This window comes from Lontra canadensis, unplaced genomic scaffold (assembly GCF_010015895.1).
Source record: "Lontra canadensis isolate GAN:19392208 unplaced genomic scaffold, GSC_riverotter_1.0 scaffold9, whole genome shotgun sequence".
Lineage (NCBI taxonomy): Eukaryota > Metazoa > Chordata > Mammalia > Carnivora > Mustelidae > Lontra > Lontra canadensis.
In genome coordinates, this window is record NW_022631003.1 from 15,786,146 (window position 1) to 15,800,526 (window position 14,381).

Genomic DNA, 14,381 nt, shown 5'->3' on the forward strand with positions numbered 1-14,381 from the left:
AATATCTTCATTTCATCTCTTGCATTTCAGTGATAATTCATCAGGGTATAAAATCCCAGGAGCAACGTTCCTGTGCTTTGAATGTATTACTCCACTGTCTTCTTGCATCCAGTGTTGCTGTTGAGAAGTGTGATGACAGATTATTCTTGTTCCTTTTGAGGTCATCTGATCTTCCTGTCAAGAATCATCTAGCATTTTTTTAAAAAATCATCTAGAACTTTTTCTTTGTCTTGTAAGTTCTTAAATATCTTTATAATGTGGCTAGTGTTGATTTTTATCTCTACTGTATGACACTCTAAAAGTCTTTTTGATCTAAAACCTTTATTCACATTTTTTATACAAATAGTTATAATTCTTAAAATATTTCTTCACCCACTTTCTCCCATTCTAGGATCCTTATTATATTGGCACTTCCATATTCCATATCTCTTGACTCTTCTTTTATCTAGTCCTGCTCTTTATTATCTTTCTGATACCTAAGGGCTCAGTCTCCAACCCATTCATTACTCTATCCAAGGTTTCCATTCTACAATTCCATCCATCTACCAGGATTCTCATTTCATCTCTTGCCTTCCTGTCACCTTCATGAGGTGGGGATCCTGGTGATTGGAGCCAAAATGATGGGGGAACTACTGACTGATGATCAGTAGATGGCTTTATTTCTTACAATCACTTCTTTGATGCCTTTCATAAGATCCAGTTACAAACAGGATATAGATTTATGTGCAGGGCATGGGCTACATGTGAGATGTGCTTTACGTGCAGGCAATCCAGTGAGACAAGTGAACAAAAAAGATTATCTCTTAGCTTTAAATGACAAGAGCAAGTTAAGGATTCTCCACACTTATCAGATTATCTAAAGGAGGACATGAAAACTCCAGGATCCTCCCATGTTTAATCTGGGTGTCTGCCCAGGAAGACTCTTGCCCTCCATCTCCTGGAGTTTTCTCACAGGATTTGACACGGCCCCAGTCACATTGGCGAGGATCCAGGTTGTGTTCCAACACCTTCCTTTTACCTAATACCTCTGGTTGGATCTCCTTTAGACTGTTCATTTCTGTTTCTATTTCTGATATTTTTTCCTTTGAGGATATATATTATATTTATTTTTTATTCTTGTGCTTTCTAAGCCATTAATTCCAACTTTCTTTATTATCGATTGTTTAGTTTGTTGTCTTTTTATGACAATCCAACTCTTCCGATCTCTCCTTATTTCCCCTCAATGAGTTCAGCATAACAACTGGCTAGCAATGTGGCACCAGATGGAGGTGCAAACCAAGGTCACCCAGTATGTGTTGATCATTTCCTGAGAGTTTAGAAAGAGGTATGGAGGAATGAGACCACCTCTTCTTGGCCATTTCAAAATCCACCAGCACTACTACACACAACTACCCACACTCCCAATCAGATAGCCCTGTTATCCAAGCACCTCCTTTTCCTTCCATCTGGGGTGCTGCAATGCTTAGGGAGCAGCAGTCCTCACTTGGAATCACCTAGCCCACTGGGTGGAGACAGAGGGAGGAAGGAAGACAGGATCTTCAGGAGCTAGACCTTCCACCCACCTTTGGTATTAGTAGCTGGGTTCTAGCTTTCCCACAGCTTCAAGCTAAGGAAAAAATGTCACTCTATTCTTGTCTCACACTGTCTTTAGGGAAGGCAGCGACCAGTTCCCTATTTATCCCCCTTTCAATTTATCCCAAAATGCCACTTTCATTATGTCACTTTCACACTTAAACACCTTCAATGGCTCTCCATTATCCACTGGATTAAAAAAAAAAAAAAATTCCAGCATACAAGTCCTCCTCTAATTTGCTTTTTTCTCAACACTTTACTCTGGCATCTTCAAACTAACTTTGCTATCCTTTCTTTAATCTTATATAGTCATCACAGCATAACTTCTTATGAATAGCACAGACACAAAAACATACCTCTTAATTTGTTGTGCAAGGTGGTAAGCCAATGGTAGTAAAGAAGTGACAAAATAATTGTTCTTGGTTTAGAAAAAGAAAAAATCCCTCTTGTTGGGTGCAAAAGGAGGACACAATCTACCATCATTAGGACACATATTAAACATTTTCACAATGTTGGAGAAAAGTTTGCAAAAGAGTGAGCCAAACTCACTTACCTGATCTCTCTTCTGATCAAGGTTTCATGTTTTCAAGATGTCTTAGTAGTTTGCTGCTATCAAACAGGCTTATGGAAATTGACCTCATGATATTGATCTCATTATCAGTATTTTAACAAATAGGAGCTAACCTGTAAGGAAGCAAGGTACTGAAAGATGATGTAAACTGTTCAAGAGTTCTGATCTGATAGCTTAGATTATTGGTCCCAGGACCAATGCAGCAGTTTGCAATTATGATCCCCTCCCCTTAAACATAGAAACTTGTCAGTTCAGGGGAGGTAAAATGGGTCTTTAAATAAAGACTGCAAGATAAACCCATGCATCACAAACAAAATACATGCATGATTTCAACAGGAGAAGTAATCAAAAATGGCCAGCAGCTGAATGAGATTTCTTTTGATGGCTCCACTTATCTTTGGAACCCAATCATTTCTATGTCAGCTTCCCTAAATAGGGAACTTAAAAGTTGCCAATAAGGATTCTGACTTTTTAAAGGTCTGTTTGCGTCTGCATGACTAATGGTGCCTATGTGTACTTAGGAGGAAATACCAAGCTAACAAGGAAGACCACGAATCCACAAAATTTTAATTCTAGTCTTGGTAGAAGTTAACCTCCACATTCATGTTTTTGTGTTATGAATTTTCATGACGACTTTAAAGCTTGCCATGGTATTTATGGTAATTTCATTACAAACCGCATCTTCATCTTTTAATTTCTTTCCTATTTATAATTATACAGCTGTAATTAAAAGGTATTACCACTACATGCTATCCTAGCTAAAAGCTAGGTCTGCCAGACTTACAATATTTAAGACGTTTCTCTGGCTTCATTTCTTTTCTCCATTTTGGAAGAAGGGTGGGGGAGGGAAGGCAGGCAGCAGAGACTTTGGTCATTATAACCTCAAATCCTTTCATCAACTTCTCTTTGTTCCTTAAAAAAATTAAAAATTTTCCGAACAGTCCCCCCCACCAAATGAAATGTTTTGATGTAATAGTTTCCATTTCGGCTTCTCACCACATCTGAAGTGACACTCATTCAGACTCACTAAGAACATGCAAGGACTCCAAGGTTTGTTGAGACTTGGATTGAATTCTGTCTTCCAGTGGTGGTGCCAGCAGCCTCTATCCCCATTGTTCAGAGTCCCAGAGGCTGAACATCATGGCTGTGGTATTGCTAACCTTTCTCATTTAGCACATAGAAGGTACCTGTGGGGAAAGACTTTTCCTCATTCCAATGAGGTATCACTCACAAGTCCAAGAAAATTATTTAGAGGCAAGGAAACTAAGCATCTGAGGTTAAACTTTGGCTGAAAAAAAGGGGGGGGGGGCAAGCTGGGATAATTAACCATACTCTTAATATCTTCATAGAAAGTTGAAGCTGTGGAACCCAGCAGCATTGTCCTCAAGGAGTTCACAAACTAGCTGGGAAAGGGATGTACATCTGCTTGTGTTTTGCCAACCTACTAGCCATCTTTCCATGAGAGAACTGACACTCTCCCAGCCCACGCCACCCAGACAGTACTGTCTGTGCTGCATGCCACCTACTTTAAGCCAAACAACTGAACCAGGTCAACAAAATTACATTGGGTAAAAGAGTACTGAAACAATCTGTCACTGTTCTGATCATTACTGCTATAAATGTGGTCTCCTATTGACACTGATTATCAGACTCTCCCTTCCCTCAGGAAAAGCTCTTCTTGGGATACTCTGGGATCTTTTCCTCCTTAGTGGAGCTTCACTGAAACCATCTTGATCCACTAGAAGGTTGAATCTCCAAAAATTAAGGGTCAAAGTCTTGATTGCTTAATCCTGAAAGGATCCTAGGTACCTCTTTGTCCAACCTGTCCTCTTTGTCAAGCCACGAGGAAAGATCCTCTTTCCTGAAGCACTTCTTAGGGGGCGAAGGGTAACAACTGCCTTTGATTTAGAGTGATTCCTCACAAAAGCAACAGAATCTGCTCCAGAATGATGTACGTCTGCATTTTGATCAGTACCTTATAACCATAGCTCCATATCGACATCATGTGGCTTGTTCCTGGAACCTCCAAATGCCCAGACCACACTCCACCAATTAAAGCAGAATGTCTGGAGGTGAAACCAGGCCTCAGGGTTTTTTCAAGCTCTGAAGATAATCCCAGTGTGCAGCCATATTAGACACAAGGAGGCTACTTGCAACTTCGAAATAGCCAGATTCTCTCTCTTTTAATTTTATTTAAGTGATAGTTCCCACTGTACAATAAAGATATTCCTATGTTATCATATGTACAGCATATATTTGTCTCAGTTTGCTGTTTGTTTTTATGATTTTTCCGGACACACACACACACACATAGGTATGTATGTATATATACATATGTGTATATATAATATGTGTATATGTATATATACATGTGTCTAAAATATATATACATATGTGTATATGTCTTATTTTTTTCAATAGTGTTAGGGAGTGGGCAGAATTGCAAGTTGACAAGGCTAATAGAAGCAGGTGTGCTTACTGACCTAGTGACATTATGGCTCTTAGGTAGAATATAAATCCATTCATAGAAGTTCTGTATTTGCTTAGTGTTAACTTTGTGCCAGGTACTATACTAGGTTCCAGGGACTCAGTGGTGACTAAGGACACACGCAGTCCCTGTACTGATGGAGACTAGGGGAGGATGGTGCACAGTAATCAATCACATGGATAAAATGTTACCTACACACTATGGCCTATGCTCTGGAGGAAAGGAACATGAACCCTAAGAGGATGCAACAAGGCACCTAAGACGGGATCATTCCTGGTCTCTCTGACAATTATTCCAAAGTCATCCCTTACTCACATGGATTCCTTATTAAGAACATTCACTTCCTCACTGCAAAGCAGTTTAGAGTCTATTAGTCTTTAGAGAGGATTTTTTTCTGGAGTAACTCTAGGTTCCAGGATGGACTTCTAGGACACTATGTTTTTAGCACAGTGCTTAACAAGCAAATCGTTTTAGAACATGCCTAATCGCCAGCAAGCCTCAGATATGCATTCCACGTCAGTCCCTAAGGAACTCATCTGTGGTTTGGTCAACCACAGAGCCATCCACTTTATAAATGGTCTACAAAGCCAAGGACCAAAGTCCCTTCAGCCTGACAATCTTCTCTTTGTTCCTCAGAATTCCAGGATTTTTAAAAAACAATCTATATATACTAGAGAGAATCGGTGATGTTTAAAGAAAGTTGTCAAACTTAGGTGCACCATAAGAGTCAGGTCCTCATTCAGTTTAACATTACTGATCACCACTGTGGACCAGCCCTGCTCTATGTGCTGAGAACGTCTGTAGATCTAAAGCTTTTCAGGATTTATGTTTCTCGTTCCCATAGGAAAACAGGAAACACATTCTTACTTTTTAATCCCTCTTCCCGCCCACCCTGGTACCCACAATGTGACTAGCATCCAGTAGGCATTCAGTAATGCATGTTGAATAAATGGGAACCGTTAGGGCACCTGGGTTCCCACACATCCTCTGCTGGGGTTTAGATCAGATGAGGTTGCCATCTGGTCAGCACCTTGGGATTCTTTGGTGGTGGTGGTGGTTGTGGTGATGGTGGTGGTGGTGAGGTGTGCAACCGCTCTTTTTCACCCCAGAGGAATTTTTAAGTCTCCAAGCCCCCAAAATGTTCACCAGGGAACACTAAAATCTCCTGGTCTAGTCACAGGGTGGGACTTTGGAACAATTAGGAACAGAACTCAGCACTCCTAACAGTTCTCAGTAATTTTCAATGGACTCTCTCACTCTGACCCCAAAGACTTCCTTTGAGGAGCTATGGTTTCATAATCTGACCACCAACCATTATAAATTAGATTGTGTCTCGGTGCACAAACTCAACAAGGAGACAGGAGATGAGGAACGTTGGTAAATATGCCTGAGATGAACACCCAAGTGCTCACAGGAAGAGCCTGTGGAATTTGTATTCGGTGGCGGTGCCAGGAAAGGAAGACCTCACACACGGACGTACACACACTCCCCCAGGACTGGGTGGTCTCTCAGACCTTGTGGAGACAAGGAAGCCAGGGGAGACTGAATTTTAAGGCATAGGAGTCACATGCTGCCCCCAGGTGGCCCACAGGGACTGGACTGTAACGCAACTGTCAGACTGAAAAGTTGTCGTCTATTGACTCAGTTTATCCCCTAAGTACTCGGATTTTTTTTTTAATAACCACAGGGTTGAATCAACACTGAAAAACAACTGTACACACTAGAGGCTGATAGTCTCATCTTGGCCATCACAGTTGAATTCTTCACCAGATCAGGGGAATGCCTGGTTTTCCCATCTACTTACTATTTAGTTTGTACTTTGTCAGATGAACGGTTTTCAAAGTTGCCTTCTTTTCTTTCTCTTTTTAAATCCTTTCCTTTCTAGAATGTGATCAATTTCATTCTCTTTCCCTTAAAAATTGCTTTGGACTTGTGATGAGCAGTGTTGAATGAAGTATTGACTCACTACATAGTACACATCCTACTGATATTACATGGTATGTCCACTAATAGGGATTTAAATAAAAACGTAAAAAACAACAAAAAAATTGCTTTGGACTTCACTTTGATTGGTAGCTAAGAAGAAGGAAGAGAGAAAGAGAACATTAACTCTCTGAAGACACCCAGTCTCCCTGGGGCCAAGTGGATCCCTACGAGGGTGACTCTAAAGACGGAAAGCACCTGTATTAGACCAAAGGGAAGAATGTACTCTCAAAGAGACTGTTGTGTCCTGGGGTGCACAAGAAGGGATAGCACGAGAGTGGGATGGGTTTGGGAGGTCCTTTGTGAAAATTCCACCAGTCCCTCAGAAAGTTTTTCTTAATCTTTTTGAAATCAGAGAACTTCAATGATACTTTCTTTAAAAAAAAAAGTTGTGTTTTTTTTCTCCAGCCCTGTTCTCACCAACACATACAAACCTAATACAAGAATAAAGGTATACACATAGACACACACACACTTAATAAGTTATCTTTTTTTTTAAAGATTTTATTTATTTATTTGACCGACAGAGATCACAAGTAGTAAGCAGAGAGGCAGACAGAGAGAGAGGAGGAAGCAGGCTCCCCGTGGAGCGGAGAGCCCGATGTGGGGCTTGATCCCAGGACCCTGGGATCATGACCTGAGCTGAAGGCAGAGGCTTTTAACCCCCTGAGCCACCCAGGCACCCCAATAAGTTATCTTGGTAACACAAAGTGTTGTGTTATGAGGCTTCTATCAGCCATCTTTCTTTTTTTTTCTAAACGAATTTTTTTTCCAATTTATTTATTTATTTATTTATTTGACAGACAGATCACAAGCAGGCAGAGAGGCAGGCAGAGAGAGAGAGAGGAGGAAGCAGGCTCCCCGCCGAGCAGAGAGCCTGACGCGGGGCTCGATCCCAGGACCCTGAGATCATGACCTGAGCCGAAGGCAGAGGCTCTAACCCACTGAGCCACCCAGGTGCCCCTATCAGCCATCTTTGTATCAGCTAACATGATTCCAAGTATATAACAATAGTCCAATAAGTGTCTGTTGAGTTAAACTGGAAAAATATTCCACCTGTGTTAAAAGTAATCCGAAAAAAATACAAAGCAGAGAATTTTTCATCTGTTCACTTTTCTTAATAAAAAATTAGTTGACATACTATGATTTTGTGTTTTGCCTCCAAAGATCTCTCAGGAATTGAAGCCAGGGTACAATCTGACAGATCCTCCAAGCAAACAATTCATGAGAGAGTAATGGCCTCATATATGTGAGTCCAAATTTAGCTATAAACGTATACTTTGGAAATGCCATTTTCTCTTCTTGTATTCTTGGAGAAATGAGTGTATTTACCTTGCTTATTTACATGGTTCTGAATTCCATTTTTCATTCAGTTCTATTAAAAAGAGAAAAGGCATCTTACTTTACTTGTTTCAGTTAGTGTAAAGACCTTGTTAGAGAAATTGTCTGTATGTTCTATGGTGCCAGGCTGGGATAGCGCACGGAGCATGGGAGCAGCTTGGTAGCAGTGGTCAAGGGACAGTTCATGGACACAACAATCGAGTGCTTGGATGGCCCTGGACGGGATGCCTCTCCTCCCAGGTTCTGTGGATCTGACACTGTGCCACAGAGTGTGTTCGTCCTAGGCCAGTCTGTGCTGAATGCTACCTTGAATCAAGGCTCCTTCAATTATTGTCAAATATTCTTGGTTTCTTCATATGCCATGCAACTGATAGAAGTTCAATTTAAGAGTTACCTTTGCCAACTGATTTCTACAGAAAATTATTTTTCTCTAATAGCCCCCGTAAAATGCTGGCTGCCTGCCTTATGTGTTAGCCAGGGAAAGGACTCTTCCTGCTGAGTACCCTGGGTCTTGTCTGCTTTGCTTTGCTGCCTATGACCTGGAAGTGGAAGAAAAGCATGAGGGAGCTTGCACAGCTGGAGAGTTTTCTGACTGTACTCTGAGCTAAAGCCGGTGCTTCCTTTTGTGCCTCTCCTGGCCTGTGTCACACCACTGGACATTTCCTGAGTCTAGTAGCTGAAGTATAATCACCATGTAACCCATTGTCACCAGCCCAATAGCAAACAAGAGTACAATGTTGGCATAATGTTAGGAAATCATGCCATGTCATCACCCCACTGGTATTGCAAAATGTAGAAATAAAAATTGCTTCAGTGGTTTCTATTACAGTTATCTGTAGTAACTGTATGTTACTGTTATGGGATATTCAAAATAGTCAACCATAGGTAACTACAAGTGCTGACCATTTAGAATAGACACCGCCAGTAATTAACGGATACATACTGGCTGAGTGTCCCATATGGGAAATTGTTATTTTTTAGAAAAAAATGTCACTCTTTTCCCAGATGTCTGTGGTACAACTAAAACTTACCCTTGGAACACTTGGTGTTGACAAAAGAGTGAGATTGAGGTTGGAAGCCGTGACCTACAGTGCATATGATAAAAAAGCATAAGTACCACCACCTTTTCAGACCACTATCCACATGCCCCCACTTCATCCCTGACTGCTATTTGCAGACATGTCCTTGGAGAGGTCACTGCTGCCCTCAGGAATGCCAGCTAGCAGGGGTGGGCAATTTGCCATGCATCTTTGGATGACTGCCACTCCGCAGCCCTACCCAAGCCTGCTGTTTGCAGCCTTGCCACCCTGATAGCCCATCCCTGTGGCCTGCCTTGTTCAGAGCAATTTTCTATTCTGATTTGCTAGAGGTTTTTATGGAAGAACAACGGATCGTGGAGTAAGTGACTAATTTTTTTTTTTTTTTTTAAGTTTGAGAACTACCTCTCTAGGGCACAAGATTTAAGTATCAAAGGACTCAGGTAATCTTAGCAGAGTGGAACTAAAACTTTACCTGTAAGTAATCAGACTGGGTCTTTTCACAGCAGGGATCCCTGATTTGCTTTTTCAAATGAGTCTGGTAAATCAAACCAGGAGTGCAAATTATCCAGAAAAGGGAAGTTAATAACAACTACTTATCATTTTTCAAATCCAAGACCTAAAAAACTATTCAACTGTTTGGGTGTCAGTATCAGTTGGTTGTGTATGAATAGTAAAGAGCCAAGCCATGGTGATCATTTAAGGAGGAAGCCCGGTACTTATCAAGGCCCAGGGAGATTGCCATTCGATCTGAGCCTTTAATTCATTTGCTAATACCACAAACATTTGCTGAGCTCCTCTATGAACCATGGTGGGGAAGAATAAGACAGGGTCTGGCTTAAAAGATACACAAAAGATCCTACCCCTTTCACTCACATTCTCAGAATAATTGCTCAATTCTCTCAGATATGCTTCTTACATAGACAGATGTACCATGTGAGTGAGGAATTAGAGAAAAGGACCTAACGATCCTGGCATCTTCTGCCCATAGAGAATCCAGGAACCACTCTAACACAGAAGTCAAGGGGTTGGTGGGGAGGAGGCCCTTGTCTGAACACAGCTCTGCCCCTTACTTGCTGTGGGTTTGTATGCAAGTTACGTACCCTCATTTGTTAAAGAGAAATATTTTCAATGTTCTATGTAATGTAAAAATCATCTCACACCGTGTCACTCACATCATAAATGTTTAGTAATGGTGAAATACTTGGGATTTATAAATAAGTGGTAATGTGAAATCAGTACAGGAGAAACCCAACTCACATAGACATAAACCCATAGACACTGCTCGGTATGAGGATCCCACAAAAGGACTGAGGGCAGAAGGTGTCAATCGTTGGAGTGGGCCAGCCATCTTACTCCCTTTATTTTATTTTGTCCTCACTACAGGCCTGTGCAGGGGATATTGTCACTATTTTGTAAATGAGGCTGAGCAAAGTTGACCTGACAAGGTCAGTAAGTAGTCAATGACCAATATCAATGACCAAGACAGTATTCTAGCTTTATCTGACTTCAGTATGAGTGTTTTCCTTTAAGCCATTGGCTCTCAAAGTTTGGTCTTGGGAGGGGAGGTGGGTAATACGCATCACCCAGGAACTTGTCAGAAATGCACATTCTCAGGCCCTCCCCACACCCACTGAGTCAGAAAACTCCAGAAGCAGGGCCCAGTCATCTGTGTTTCAACAAGCTCTCCAGGTGATTTTGATGTATGCTCAAGTTCAAGAACCCCTGCTCTAAGCCTTGCATCTCCTCTTCAGTTAAGATCCTACTCCCTATTCTGTGTTTAACAAAGAGCATGGAGGGGCGCCTGGGTGGCTCAGTGGGTTAAAGCCTCTGCCTTCGGCTCAGGTCATGATCCCAGGGTCCTGGGATCGAGCCCCGCGTCGGGCTCTCTGCTCAGCAGGGAGCCTGCTTCCTCTCTCTCTCTGCCTGCCTCTCTGCCTACCTGTGATCTCTCTCTGTCAAATAAATAAATAAAATCTTTAAAAAAAAAAAAAAAAAAAAAAACAAAGAGCATGGAGGAAAGCCCTTGGGCTCTGAAATTGAGTTTACTCCAACTCCTCAGCAATGATGACCCATTTAACTCAAGTAACAAGCTACCTCTTGCTCCCTTCTAGCCTACAGTGCACATAGGTAAAAAAGTAGAAATTAACGGTGGGAACCATTTTTCATTTTCTTAAGCCCCTGAGCATCTCTCCTCAGAGGAAACTAATGCTTTCCTTCTCACTGTTGTCAAAACCAGTGGTTTCATTCCCCGCTACACTGCTTGGTCTCAGGCAACATGATACACTTATTATGATCCTACTGTGAGCCAGACACTGAGAGAACAGTAGAGAACAGAACCAGCAAGGCCGCCTCGAGGAGCATACAGTCTGATTTCTCCCAGCATTGAACGCTGTTGACCTTTCCTGGAGTCCTTGAACCCCCAAGGCAAATGGACAAGTTAGGGGCTCTCTGCTTCTCCCCCATCTATCCACCACCAGCACCCATCTGTATTTAGAATGGAAATAACTATAACTCCTAAGCAAAGATGTTACTAGGAGAAACAAGACAATGTACTCAAATCCTCCTGGACCATAAACATGGGAGCATAGCTAAACAAATGAACAAGGATCAAAGAAAGCCTTTTAAGTCCAGTGAAGCCATTTTCCAAACAACCAATGTACCAGCAACCCAAGACTTTGAAATTATTCTGGCCCTTAGGCTACGTGCCTCTGGACCTCAGTGTGGGTCTAAAGAATCAGGTCTGCCAAACAAGGACCCATGTCTTCCAGTATTTGAGTCCAATGTTTCCTGAGCTCCATGGGTGATGGGTGATGCTGGAGTCATCAAAAATCATCAGCCGCGCTGGCCAAAGAGCAAATGCCCTGAATTTGCTCTTTATTGACTATATAAGAACCATATTGTTTCCCGCTGAAAATAAGTATTATTTGAGGAATAAAAGAACCCCTAATGTATATTTCACCTGCTGCTAGCTGGGTCTTTGAAAGGCATCACTTTCCCTGAATGATTCCTGCTGGTGCTCTCTTTTGTCCTGGCTTTTATGGGCTGTAAGGACAGATACATAAAGTGTAGGTCAATTTTTTAGAAAATGTAGGAAGTCTTGTCCCCCTCAATCCGACACATGCTCCTCTTTTCTTCCCCCACCCCCCGAAATTAATAGGGATAAAGTTTGCCGAAGCAGCTAATTATGTGCTTTTCGATCATTTTGGTATACAGACTGACTAGAAAACTAGAAATGGCCTCATCTGAAAAAGGAGAACCAAAATATGGGGGAAGGAGAGGTGATGTGTTTATAATATTTATGTTTTCCTGCCCCTTGTCTAACTCACAGGCAATTTCCAGAATAAAATCCTGATCTGTTTTTTCCATCAATTGGAGATCTTGAATCAATATTACAGGCAGAGATTTTCTTTGTTTAAATTCCCCTCCCACCTCACAGTGTGCCTGCTACAAGTTTGTGCCATAAATCCCAGCATAAAATTCTCTGTTGTTTAACTTGCCCATAAATGTGGAGCATGGAGTCATGTTCTACAATTCCTGACCTGAACAGGAGTTTCCTGTGGTCTAGCAGTGCCTTAAGGAGGACCTAATATGTTCACCTGCTTGTTTTCCAGGCAATAAACCCAGAACAGGTGAAACGAGGAGGAAATTTAAATAAGATCAAAAGGTAGGTTCAAAAGAATAGACAAAGCCATCTGGAAAACCTCAGCACTGCCAATCTCAAATACGAGCCCCAGCGGAATTTTAAGTGGAATTTCGAGCTTTTGTTTCTTTCGAACTTCACCTCTTCTTTGGGAGAAAGCTTCTTGTCTCAGAGGTTGGGTCAGAACATGACAAGTGAAAAAAAAATATTCATTTCTTCAAAGCCCGCTGCTGACAACCTCTTTCTCCTCTGCATTCCCCTGGTCTCCACTCTTGTTCCTTCAACAAGCGTGCAGCTGTCCCAGCGTTTAACCTTTTTGCAGAATGAGCCTGGGGGCGTTGGAAGTTATTTGCTGAGACAGAAAGGAAGAGTTTCAGTAAAATTTCATATTACTCTTCTGTTGAAAAGAATTTGGGCACCTGGGTGGCTCAGTTGTTACGCGTCTGCCTTTGGCTCAGGTCATGATCCCAGGGTCTTGGGATTGAGCCCCACGTCGGGCTCCTTGCTCTGTGGGAAGCCTGCTTCTCCCTCTCCCACTCCCCCTGCTTGTGTTCCCTCTCTCGCTGTGGCTCCGTCAAATAAATAAATAAAATCTTAAAAATAAAATTTGCAGAACAAGAAAGTTGGGCCCAGAGGAGTACAAATTGATATAGGCTTCCATACAATCTGGCAAAACATAGCAAAATCCTTAAAATTACAAAGCCTATTTGACCCAACAATTCCACTTCTATGAATTTATCTAAGGAAATAATTGTACAAAGACAGGAAGATATAGAAACAAGGCTGTTCGTTACAACATAGGAAAATTGAAAATGACCCTAAATGTCCAAGTGAGATTGGTTAAGTAGGTTCTGATACATTAATAATTAGGAATATTATGTAGTCCTTAAAATAATGATGGAAATCAAGGAAGAATGTCTACTTATATTTTCTTAAGATATTTATTAATTTATTTATTTATTTGAGACAGAGAGAGTGAGCAAGAGAGAGAGCATGAGCAGGGTGGAGGGGCAGAGGGAGAGGGAGAAGCAGACTCCCCACTGAGCAGGGAGCCCAATTTGGGGCTTGATCCCAGGACCCTGATCATGACCTGAGCTGAGGGCAGATGCTTAGCCCACTGAGCCACCCAGGTACCCCTAAGTAAAAAAAAGTAAATCACAAAATAATGTGTATAGTTGTTATCTCCCTAAATTTATACACATACATATGATTCATGACCTCTTTTTCTATGAAATTATTTTTACCAGACCACACATACTGAAGTTCAACAAGTATACATTAAGAAATTATCATACTAAAATGCCACTATATTTTCTCCTCCAATTACAGTGAAGTAAAATCAACAAGTATTTCCCATGAAGATTTGAGCCTTTAAAGCCCCTTCCATGTTGGGCTCATTATGGTCATGCTATTTTAGGTCAACATGACATACATCCCTCTTCCCATTTTGAAGTGTTTTTCATTGAAAAAACAGGTTTTATTTGTGGGATTTGTTAGGAACCCTGACATAAATAAAGACACACACATCAAGGACAGCTATTTCCACATAGTGTCAGAAAATATTTCACTGTAGTGGCTTCTTTTGAATGAGAGCCAAAGCCCGAATTGGAACAGAGTGAAAAGAAAAAAAAAAAATCTTACAAGTAAGTTTCTCTAAAACAGATTTAGTATGCATTTCTATGAAAGAGCTTTACACACATTTCCATTCTAATTAGAAACATAATTGGTAACATACGTCTTTATGCT